The following is a 12,291-nucleotide window of genomic DNA, read 5'->3' as shown; positions in this document are numbered from 1 at the left end:
AGATTGAAAACAAAGTTCCAGTTCTGAAACAATCTCAAATAATTATGCAATTTCAAGTAATACCAAGTAGAGCACTAGTCTTGAGCTGAAGAGCTAAGGGACAGCACCCAGGCCCAAAGTTCAAGCCCCATAACCAAAAAAAACAAAACAAAAAACAAGTAATACCAAAGCACTGAAACTACCATGAGAGCCAACTTCTTTCATTTACCTGCAAAAGTAACCCAAGAATGGAATGCCATCCAAGTTTCTACTTTAGAAATTCCAGATTCTCTCCTGGCTTGCTGTCATGCTAGCCATGTTTTCTGACTCCTAAAGGGTTAAAGCAGGAAGAGAAAAGAAAGTAAAGGTAATCAGGGGAATTATTATTAGATTAATATTGTCATAAAATGTTCTTTTGGCTCTGGTCTGGAAAGTGCTTGAAGCTTACATGTTGGCCCCTTTCATGAATCCTTTCAGAAGTCCTCGCAGGAATACCCAGGTTCTTTTCTAGATGCCATAGTTATTTTATCTGTTGGGTTCCCATCCCTCAGTTCAAGCTTGGACTAGATATAATAGAGATCCAGGTCTGCTCTGTTTATGATCCATATGGCCAAATGTGGCCAACAAAGCATGGAATTATTCTTTTTTTTTTTCACCTTGGATCAGCTAGATAGCCCCCTTTCTGACCTGACACATTTTCTACTCAAAAGTCACCTGCCCATCTACTCTGTTTTCTCAAACACAATTGCCTGAGGGCATGTCGCAAGATTTATTTTGGTGGTACTAGGGCTTGAACTCAGAGTGTTATGCTTGTTAGGCTGGTACTCTACCATGTGAACCATGTCATATCTCCAGTCCTACATAGCAAGATCTCTGAGGAACTCATCCCACCACACTTGTACAAAGGAAAGGAAGGCAAGAGTTGCTACAGCTGAGCTCTCTTCAAAGAACTTGTTTTCTACCTCCAGTCGTATGCTTTACAATATTAATATGAGAAAGACTTAGAAATACCCTTTGGGCCAGGCACTAGTGGCTCATGCCTGTAATCCTAGCTACTCAGGAGGCTGAGATCTGAGGATTGCAGCTCAAAGCCAGACTTGACAGGGAAGTCTGTGAGACTCTTATCTCTACTAAATGAAAAAAAGAAAGAAAGAAAGAAAGAAAGCTGTAGTTTCAGTGGTACTATGCTAGCCTTGAGCAAAGAAACTTAAGGACATTGCCCAGCCCTGAGTTCAAGCCTCATGACCAACACACACACACACACACACACACACAGAGAGAGAGAGAGAGAGAGAGAGAGAGAGAGAGAGAGAGAGAGAGAGAGAGAGAGAGAAATGAAACATCCTTTGGAATTTGGGTACCAGTGACTCTGGTCTGTAAACCTGCCTACTCAGGAGGATGACATCTGAGGATCACAATTTAAAGCCAGCCCAAGCAGGAAAGTTCATGGGAGTCTTCCCAATTAACAAACAAACAAAAACAAAGCAGGTGTTGGATATGTGGCTGAAGTGTAGAATACCAGCTTTGAGCAAAATGCTAAGATACAGAGCCTAGGCCCTGAGTTTAAGACCCATTCCTTTGGGAATCTCACCATCTGAGCTGGGTATGGTGGCATGTTCCTGTGACTCCAGCATTCAAGAAACTGAGACAAGATTTCCAGTTCAAAGTCAGGTTGGGCCACATTGTGAGTTTCAGCCTAAATGACACAATGAAACAAGAAAGACACTATCTCAAAGCAAAATGAAGCAATAAACACAAACCTTACAATCTACTCTGGCGTTTATCTTCTTAGGATCTCCTCTTAAACTTCTACTTATAATATTTTCTACTATTAGATGACATAGGACCCATGGGTAAGAAGTTTTTTGTTCATTTGTTTCTATTTTCTTGTTTGCTTTTTCGTCAAACCCAGGGACTCAGACATGCTAAGCCTGTATATTATCAGTGAGCTACATCTCCAGCCCAATAAAGTTCCATTTTTAACTCATGTAAGTTTTAACTAAATTTTGATCCAACTCTATTATTATTTACCATGTGATAGGAGAAAGCCTTGAGAAATAGCAACCCTTGAGGAACTCACTAGAAACAGACACTAACACTCCAGTCAAGACAGGAACATCACCAGAGAGATATTGGCATCCATCTGCAGAGAGGTTAAGTTTTCTCTCCCCCATCAAGGTCAGAAAAAGTTTGTGCACCTGTAGCTCTGCAGCCCAGAACGATATACTTAGAGACAATACTTTATTCAGTTGGTAGCTACTGCTAGGTTTGTATTCTTCTTGCTTGCTTTTCTTTCTTTTTTTTTGTCGGTTGTGGGGCCTGAACTCTGGACCTGGGCACTGCCTCAGCTCTTCAGCTCAAGGCTAGTGCTCTACCACTTAAGCCACAGCACCACTTCTGGCTTTTTTTTAATTGTGATGCTGAGGAATCAAACCCAGGGCCTCATGCCTACAAGGCAAGCACTCCACCACTGAGCCACCTTCCCAGCCCCTAGGTTTGTACTTTTCATGGAAGCAACAGGTAAAATATCAACCAAAAGCCAAAGAAAGCTGAATCAGTGGATTGGAGCTGGAGCCCACCTGGAAGGGAATTCTGCTGTGTCTTGGGTATCTCAGGAATTGCTGGTGCATGAACACTGAATGCTGGTGACTGACACTGGTGACTAAAAAGCTAGTGGTGGCATGGGTTCAAGGATCTAAATAACTACATCCAAAAGCAGGTAAGGAGCCAGGCACCAGTGGCTCATGCCTGTAATCCTAGCTACTCAGGAGGCTGAGATCTGAAGATCGCGGTTTAAAGCCAGCCCGGGCAGGAAAGACTGTGAGACTCCTATCTCCAATAAACCACCAGAAAACCGAAAGTGGCGCTGTAGCTCAAGTGGTAGAGCGCTAGCCTTGAGCTGAAGAGCTGAGGGACAGCGCCCAGACCCAGAGTTCAAGCCCCATGACGGACATTAAAAAAAAAAAAAAACAGGTGAGGAGCATTATTTGCCATTCATTCAGGTTGCACAACTAAGCAAGTATTCATTTGCTGCTTTTGGACTGTTGGCAGACCCTGAATATTTTTTGTTTATTTTTGTGCCAGACCTGGGGCTTGAACTCAGGGCCTGGGCAATGGCCCTGAGCTTCTTTTGCTCAAGGCTAGCACTCTACCAGGGTGGTTTTGAATTTGATCTTATGATCTGAGCCTCTTGAGTGGCTAGGACTTCAGTGAGTTACCTGTACTTGGCAAAGGTGTAGCCCAGGGCTGGTCTCAAATACATGATCCTCCTGCCTCATCCTCCTAGTTGATTACTGGCATGTGTCACACTTCTGGAAATCTTGGACATTTTAAGATTTTATTATTATTTTTTGTCAGTTGTAGGGCCTAAGCTGTGGGCCTTGGTGCTTTCTCTGAGCTCTTCAGCTCAAGGAGAGTGCTCTACCACTTGAGCCACAGCACCACTTCAGGTTTTCTGATGGTTAATTGGAGATAAGAGTCTCATGGTCTTTCCTGTCTAGTCTGGCTTTGAACTGTGATCCTCAGATCTCAGCCTCCTGAGTAGCTAGGATTATAGGCTTGAGCCACTGGAGCCCAGCCTTTTTTTTTTTTTTTTTTTTTTTTTTTTTTTTTTTTTTGAGACAAGCTCTCACTATGAGACCCAAGCTGTCCTTGAACTTGTGATCTTCCTGGTCCTACCTCCTGTGGGTTGGGATTACATGTATAAACCATCACATCCAATCATGTTAACTAAAGTATGGTATATGCAGGAGAAGTTTCCAATGGTGTAACTCCTTTGAACTACTAACTTACTGTTTAACAAATGAATACCAAGAATTTATTGGGGCTCAGGTGAAGAGGAGGGGTGGGGAAGATCAATAGAGAGAGAAAGGGTAGAAGAATGTAGTCACAAGATTTGTAAGAAATGAGAGGCAAGCAACCAATACAAGCTCAAGGCTTTACTGGGGGACAGACCTGCCAGGCTGCTCCAAGCAGGATGGAGGTAGCAGCAGTGGACAAGTATGGGCAAGGTGGTCATGGGTCACATTACATGGGCTGCAGGAATTAGGGAGGAGAGTATGAGAAGAGGTGTTTATGTGGGCTATGGGAATTGGGAGGAGAGTCTCATTCCGAACAGGAGTATAATAAGACTTTGTAACTAGGACAGGAATTTGTACATCACACTGGGGAAACCATACAACACTGGGGAAATAGAAACTCAACAGATTTTTGTAAACAGGTAGGGGTGCAGGGTAGAAACTTTCCAGAATCAGCAAGCTGACTCTAAGACCTTAGATTCCCTTTTTTTTATGTGTAGGTTTAGAAAATAAGAGGCAGAGGATAAGGCAAGATAGTCTCTAGCCCCTTCCTGCTGCTTGGGGGCATCAGGGTTTTAAGGACCAAAGTTGGAGATGTAATCTAGTCTGGGAGAAGGTAGCAACAACACTTCCTTGCTTGCAAATATGCGAATACATCTTTGGATGAAATCTGAAAGAAGTGTTATAAGACAGGAGCAACAAAAAAGAAAAAAAACATTATTAGAGGGCTCACACACAGAAGGAAAGGCAGCCAATCGTTCCAGGTGGAAAAGAAAAAAATTGGATGACTTGGCTAATTCTTGTCTTCTGCATTCCAGGTGGTCCTGGAGTTGGTGGATCATATCCCTAACCACTCTCAACTGAGTAACATCTGGCAACTGGGTAAGGGAGAGCAGGATGGACTGATTAAGAATAACCAGCCAGAAACTGGGGCTTGATTGGATTGCCTTAAGGGCCCAGTGGGAGGCCTTGGTCATTTGCTGGACTATATAGATGTCTACACTATAGAGGATGGATGGAAGATTCACTATAAATGAAAATAGCAGCTAACAAAAACAAGAAAGTTACTGTCCAGTTAGAAGGTAGACAGGTATGGACATTAGATAGACATGCTTATGAACTATTTTCTTTTGATCTCCTGACTCTGGTTAGTTTTGAAAGGGCTAGCACACAGTGACTCCATTAAGAATCTGACACCATCCCTTCTTATCTGAGCAGTTCTTCCCAACTGCCTCTAAGTGGATGCTGGTTGCCAGGACTAGCTCTGTCCCAGTGGGTCTAGATGGTCTCTTCGTCTTGTTGGGATGATGTCCCATTTGGTATTTTTGCTCATTGCTGCAATGAGATGTCCCAGTTGACTGAGTCCCACATTGGAAGGGGACAGTGGCTAACTGCTTAAATGAGAGTTTTTGCCAATAACCCCTTTTTTTTTAATTGCCAATTGAAGAAACAAGGAGATCAATAAACACAGTTTTTAAGCAGGGCTTACCTGGAACTTATAATAAATAAAAATTAAATCTGACAGACTTCTAAGAGTCAACTGTCCCTCTGTAAGTCTGACTATAAATGCTACAGAGGATCAAATCTGTAATAACAAAATTGAATAGTAGTCATGATGAGGATTTTGAACAACTGATTAAACAATTAGTTAATTTTTAACAGAATATAGCACTTCAGGATACTAATTAAGATTAAAGCCATTGTCAGCAAGGTGGCTTACATACTTTGGAAGTAGACATATTAGACACATTTGTTCTCACCAAAATCTGATTAGTTTCTTTGTGGTTGAGGTTTTTTTCTTTTGGTATGTGGGCCAGTTAAGTCTTGGTTACCTTAGAACTGCACAATGACTCTCCTCAAGGCAATTTGCTGTTACGCTATCCAGAGGGAGCCTGCCCAGGCAGAGAATTTTGCTAGGTTTTTATCCCAATCCAACTGTCCTTCCTCCTTGTCAAGGAGGCTCACATTCTAAGTATAATTGATTACGACTATTCCCTAATTTTTGTCACAAGCAGCACAGATAATAGTTACAACTGAAGTCAAAAAGCAAATAAATTCAGGAAATATCAGTATTAAAGAAGTATCAATATATAGCACAGAAGCACTTTAGTATGATAATAGCCCCATTAAGATGGGGTTATTTTGAACATGATTACACATACACACTTGTGCACAAAAGTTTTAAGGTACTTAGGTTTTAAAAATGAAAGTCGCTTTTCTGTCGGATATCTTGACGAAGCCTCAGTGGTCCCTCCCACTCTCCAGGCTTCGCAATGCCGCCCAAGGATGATAAGAAGAAGGAAAATGCTGGGAAGTCGGCCAAGAAAGACAAGGACCCAGTAAACAAGTCTGGAGGCAAGGCCAAGAAGAAGTGGTCCAAAGGCAAAGTTCGGGACAAGCTCAACAACCTCATCCTGTTTGACAAAGCCACTTACGAAAAACTCTGTAAGGAAGTTCCAAACTATAAGCTCATAACCCCTGCTGTGGTTTCTGAGAGGCTGAAGATTCATTGCTTCCAGGCCAGGGCAGCCCTTCAGGAGCTGCTTAGTAAAGGATTTATCAAGTTAGTCTCAAAGCACAGAGCTCAAGTAATTCACACTAGAAATACTAAAGGTGGAGATGCCCTTGCTGTTGGGGAGGATGCATGAACAAATCCAATTAGCTGTACATTTGGAAAAATAAAAGTTTATTACATGAAATGAGAAAGAAAGAAAGAAAGAAAGAAAGAAAGAAAGAAAGAAAGAAAGAAAGAAAGAAAGAAAGAAAGAAAGAAAGGAAGGAAGGAAGGAAGGAAGGAAGGAAGGAAGGAAGGAAGGAAGGAAAGAAAGAAAGAAAGAAAGAAAGAAAGAAAGAAAGAAAGAAAGAAAGAAAGAAAGTAGAAATTTGGGCCAGGCGCCGGTAGCTCATGCCTGTAATCCTAACTACTAAGGAGGCTGAAATCTGAGGATCATGGTTCAAAATCACCCTGGGCCGGAAAGTCCATGAGACAGGAGGTCAATGTTCACCCTTGCAGGTCTGATGGTGAGGCATACAGAAGTCTGAAATGGCTGGCAGGAGAGACTAAAGGTTGTTTCCTCCGAGGAGGTTTGGGGGAGGAGAGCTGGGGACCAGTCAACCCTATAAGGGGATCATCCAACCCCAAACTGCTCTTCCCAGATTTCCACACCAGAACGTAAGAAATGAGAGGCAAGGGACCAATGCGGGCTCAAGGCTTTATTGGGGGACAGACCTGCCGGGCTGTATTCCCAATAGGGAATAGAGGCAGCAGCAGTGGACAGGTGTGGGCAAAACTTAAGCAAAATAATTTAGGGGGTGGTCAGGGGTTACATTATGTGGGCCGTGAGAATTAGGGAGAATCAAGTTCGGAGGTGTGTAATGATACTGGGGTGGAAATTTGCACATCACGCTGGGAAAACAGAACAACACTAGGGAATATAAACTTAACAGATTTTTGTACACAGGTAGGTGCACAGGGCAGGGGCTTTCCAGAATCTGCAAGCTAACTCAGAAACCTTAGAATATACGGTATATATGTGTGAAAATGGTACTAGGTAAATTGAGGGGATGGATGGGGAATCCCATGATTCCTCTTCCTATGCTAAATAAATCTCTGAAGATTGCTTCCTGAGTGCTTGAAAGAAAAAAAAACTACCTTTTTGTGACAGGGAAAGAAGCTGAATACCCTGAAAGATACCTAACCTACCCAGAAAGCATCAGAGAAAAAGAAAAAGAAATACTGTTAGAATTGTTTAGTAAACTCAACGAACTATTCCATGCTTGCTTTTCTTAACCAGATTATGCAAGGATAGTACAGGAATTCGAACCGTGGGGTTTTTTTTTGTTTGTTTGTTTGGTTTTGTTTGGTTTTGTTTTGTTTTGTTTGGTCGTGGGGCTTGAACTGTGGGCCTAGGTGCTATCCCTCAGCTTTTCAGCTCAAGGCGAGCGCTCTACCACTTGAGCTACAGTGCCACTTCCGGCTTTCTGGTGGCTTATTGGGATAAGAGTCTCACAGAGTTTCCTGGCTGGGCTGACTTTGAACCATGATTCTCAGAGCTCAGCCTCCTGAGTAGCTAGGATTACAGCCACCAACGCCTGGCTATCAACCATGTTCTTGATTAACACAAATGCTATGCAGCATTGACAGAAAAATGGAAGAAACAAAAACGGCTCCTGGCTGAAAGGAATGACTTCTGAATCTTGTAACACATGGAAAGTTTACATGTACAGGATAGCTAAAAGGTTAAAATCAAACAAGTTAAAAGACATACTAAAAGAGCTTCCAAAAGTAGCTACACAGAGACTTAAAACCAACAGCTCAGGGTTCCACCCCAAAGAGAAAGGAATGCTCAAGATTCATCAGATACTTCCTATTTTGGACAGTAGAGAACTGAACAAGCAAAAGAATATAAAATAAAGAAGGAAAAATCTGGGGGGGCGGGAGTAGCAAAGGAGGAGGCACTCCTCAGGAAAGGCACTCTTCAGGAAAGATAGGAAAACTTACAAAGAATTAACTTAGGAGGAGGAGGAGGAGAAGGAGGAGCAGGAGGAAGAGCAGGAGGAGGAGGAAGTTTTATGAAAAGGAGAAAAGAAGACAAGAAAAAATGAAAAAAGGAAGAGGTACTATGGAAACAAGTATTCTAAGAATAAGAAAGAGTTCTGAAATCAAGATGCATGGCTCACTTGACAGAATATTTACCTAGCCACTGCAAGGACCTGAGTTCAAACCCCAGTGTCACATAAATACATACATATATACATACATACATACCTATATGCATGCATGCATACATACACACATACATATCTTCTGGAAATGAAAGACTATACAATCAATGAGGCATGGTGGTTCATACATATAGTCCCAGCTATTTTGAGAGGCTGAGGTAGAAGAATCACTTGACACCAGCCCAGAAATTGGAGGCCAGTCTGGACTCTGTCACATAAGCAGAACCAAACAAAGAAAATAAACACTTATTCAAATTTTTAATTAAATTGAAGAATGTGGTACATACAGTCTTCCCAGAGAGTGGGGGGGAAAAGAAAAAAAAGAGAAAAGATGAAAAACATTAAAAATTATAATATTCTATTTATGGAACATGTCATACTAGAGTACCAAGAAAGGGAAAAATAGATTAAATAAAAGGCAAAAAGTGATCCTCTAAGATATAATTCAAGAAAAGTAGTGGGGCCAAAGGACACAATGCAGCTGGGAGCGTAGCTCAATGATAGAGCATGTGGCTGACATGTGTGAGGTCCTGAGTCTGACCCCCAGCACCACAAAAAAATGTGGGAAAACAGAAGACACAACTCTGTAGATTGAAAAGACTTCCCAAGTGGACAGAAAAATTAATGTTTCAAATCCCAAACAAAAAAGCTGGGTGCCGCTGGCTCACACCTGTAATCCTAGCTACTCAGGAGGCTGAGATATGAGGATCGAGGTTCAAAGCCAGCCCGGGCAGGAAAGGCCATGAGCCTCTTATCTCCGATAAAAACCACCAGAAAACCAGAAGTGGCTCTGTAGCTCAAGTGGTAGAGCGATAGCCTTGAGCTAAAGAATGCAGGGACAGCGCTCAGGGCCCAGAGTTCAAGCCCCACGACTGACAAGCAAAAAAATCCCAAACAATATCATACATCCCGCTGACTATTGAACATAACCAAAAATTCTCTAGGACTTCAGAAAAGAGAATCCAAGGTCACATACAAATAAGATAAAAATGACCTTAAATGTTTCAATAATGACTCCAAATAAAGGAAAGAAAAGGTCATAACTCTTAAAACTTTTTTTTGTCATTCGTGGGGCCTGAACTCTGGGTGGGCACTGTCCCTCAGCTCTTCAGCTCAAGGCTAGCGCTCTACCACTTGAGCCACAGCGCCACTTCTGGTTTTTTCTGCTTATGTGATACTGAGGAATCAAACCCAGGGCTTCATGCATGCAAGACAAGCACTCTACCACTGAGCAACATTCAGAGCCCTCTTAAAACTTTTTTTTAAAGACAGCTAAGTCTTTAACAAATGATGCTGGAAATTTTAGTTATCTTTGTGCAGAAAACTGAAGCTAGATACTCACATATCACCCTGCACCAGAATCAACTCTAAATGGATCAAAGACCTCAATGTAAGATCAGATACACTGAAACTATTACAGGGAAGAGTAGGGTAAACCGTAGGCCTTCTAGGTATGGGTAGAAACTTCTTAAATAAAGATTCAGAACACAACAAATCAAAGAAACACTGGATAAATGGGATTGTATAAAACTGAAGAGATTCTGCATGTCAAAGGACATGGTTAGCAAGATAAATAGAAATCCCACAGAATAGGAGATCTTTACTAACTTTGCATCAGACAAGGGCCTCGCATCTAAAATATACTTAGAGCTCAAAAAAATTAAACCCCCAAAAAGTAAACCCTCAAAAACTCAACAACCCAATCAATAAATGGGCTAAAGACTTAAAGAGAGACTTCTCAGAGGAAAAAATAAGAATGGACAATAGACACAAGAAGAAGTGTTCTGGCCATAAAAGAAATGCAAATCAAAACAACATTGAGATTCTACTTCACTCCAGTTAGAATGGCCATTATTAGGAAAACTAACAATAAGTAAATATTGGCAAGCATATGGCCAAAAGGGAACTCTATTGCACTGTTGGTGGGAATGTAAACGTGCTCTGGAAAGCAGTGTGGAAGTTCCTTAAAAGACTAAAAATAGAGCCCCCCTATGACCCAGTAATCCCACTCCTGAGCATTTATCCAATGGACCACAAACCAGGCCACACTGAAGTCACCAGCACAAGCATGTTCATTGCAATATTATTTACCATGGCCCAGATATGGAATCAATCCAGATGTCCTTGAGTGGATGAATGGATCAAGAATATATGGAATTTGGGCTGGGAAGGTGGCTCAGTGGTAGAGTGCTTGCCTTGCATGCATGAGGCCCTGGGTTCGATTCCTCAGCACCACATAAGCAAAAAGAAAAAAGCCAGAAGTGGCGCTGGGGCTCAAGTGGTAGAGCACTAGCCTTGAGCTGAAGAGCTGAGGGACAGCGCCCAGGCCCAGAGTTCAGGCCCCACGACCAGACCCTCCCCCCAAAAAAAAGAAAATATGGAATTTTATTCATCCATCAGAAAGAATAATATTGTACCATTTGTATGTAAGCCAGAGCCAAAGAAACAGCCTGCATGGTTTCCCTCATTGTGGTAACTAGAATATGCCTATAAATCTACAAATAAACACACTGAATGATGGTATTTTATATATATGTAAGTATATGTATATATACATATACATACGTGTGCATACACACTGGGACATGATAAATTATACAGGACCCTGGACCTTCACACACTGAGACCAAAGGAAGCTATGCATCGGAGTGGTTGACAAAGGCTCAATAGCTATGTGCATATAATCACCTAAAATAATATTCTATGAAATGAACTCCAAGAAACATTTTTAGTTGACACTGTTACTGTTTTTGTTTTCTTTTCCTTTTGCCTTGTTTAGTTTGTATTTGGGAGGGTAAGGGAGAGCACAGAAAAGGTGAAACAAGGGTGAACAAATACATCGGTGTACACACTCGACTCTGTGGAAAATGAACCGTACATCTGTGGCTAGTGACAGGAGGGAAAAACTGGGAGAGACTGAGAGAAGGGGCAACATGGTTCAAAAAGAATGGTACTCATTATGCATTACCTGATTCAGGTAACTATAAACTCCTCTGTATATCAACTCTACAATAACAAGTTTTTAAAAAGACAGCTGAATGTGGTAGTGTGGTAGTCTATAATCCCAAGAAGGATTTAGGTGGCTGAGGTAGGAGGATTACAAATTCAAGGCCAGTTTGGTCTAAACAAAGTTATAGAGTCTGACTCAAAAATCCAGAAATAAAAATAAATAAAAATTATACATATTTACATATTATACAATATGAAGACAATGTTGAAACAATTCAGCATTTTGTACCCCATTAAGCTTTAGAGTAGACTTCAAGTGTCTTACAAATGCACAAATAAACTTCCTTCCTTTGCAAGCCAGTATGCATCCAACAAAATACACAGAAGAATCAAGAAAGGAGAACCACAAAAACCAGACTGATGAACTGCTTTTAAAAATAGTTACAAGATGAGTGATAACCCAGAGAGCAGCTAATTCAGCTTGAACTCACTGGGTACAAGAAAGTTCCCAGAGGGGCTGGGAAGGTGGCTCAGTGGTAGAGCGCTTGCCTTGCATGCCTGAGGCCCTGGGTTCTATTCCTCAGCACCACATAAGAAAAAAGAAAAAAGCCGGAAGTGGCGCTGTGGCTCAAGTGGTAGAGTGCTAGCCTTGAGCTAAAGAGCTAAGGGACAGCACCCAGGCCCAGAGTTCAGGCCCCATGACTGGACCCAAAAAAAAAAAAAAAAAAGAAAGTTCCCAGAAAAAAAAATGAATGAAGTTAATTGATGATCTGGCATGCTCTGAATTTGGAAAACTAGTGAAAGTTGTTTGACAAATCTCCCAGAAAAAGTCCAGGGTAAA

At 41.6% G+C, this 12,291-nt stretch overlaps 1 pseudogene; it reads left to right on the top strand.

Moving 5' to 3' along the window:
* The first annotated feature begins 6,049 nt into the window (after positions 1 to 6,049).
* Positions 6,050 to 6,424, top strand: LOC138834978 (small ribosomal subunit protein eS25 pseudogene; annotated as a pseudogene).
* The last annotated feature ends 5,867 nt before the right edge of the window (positions 6,425 to 12,291 follow it).

Source organism: Dipodomys merriami, unplaced genomic scaffold, assembly GCF_024711535.1.
Source record: "Dipodomys merriami isolate MVZ:Mamm:240054 unplaced genomic scaffold, mDipMer1.0.p SCAF_1, whole genome shotgun sequence".
Lineage (NCBI taxonomy): Eukaryota > Metazoa > Chordata > Mammalia > Rodentia > Heteromyidae > Dipodomys > Dipodomys merriami.
Note: the sequence above shows the minus strand (reverse complement) of the source record. Positions and strands in the feature narration are given on the sequence as shown.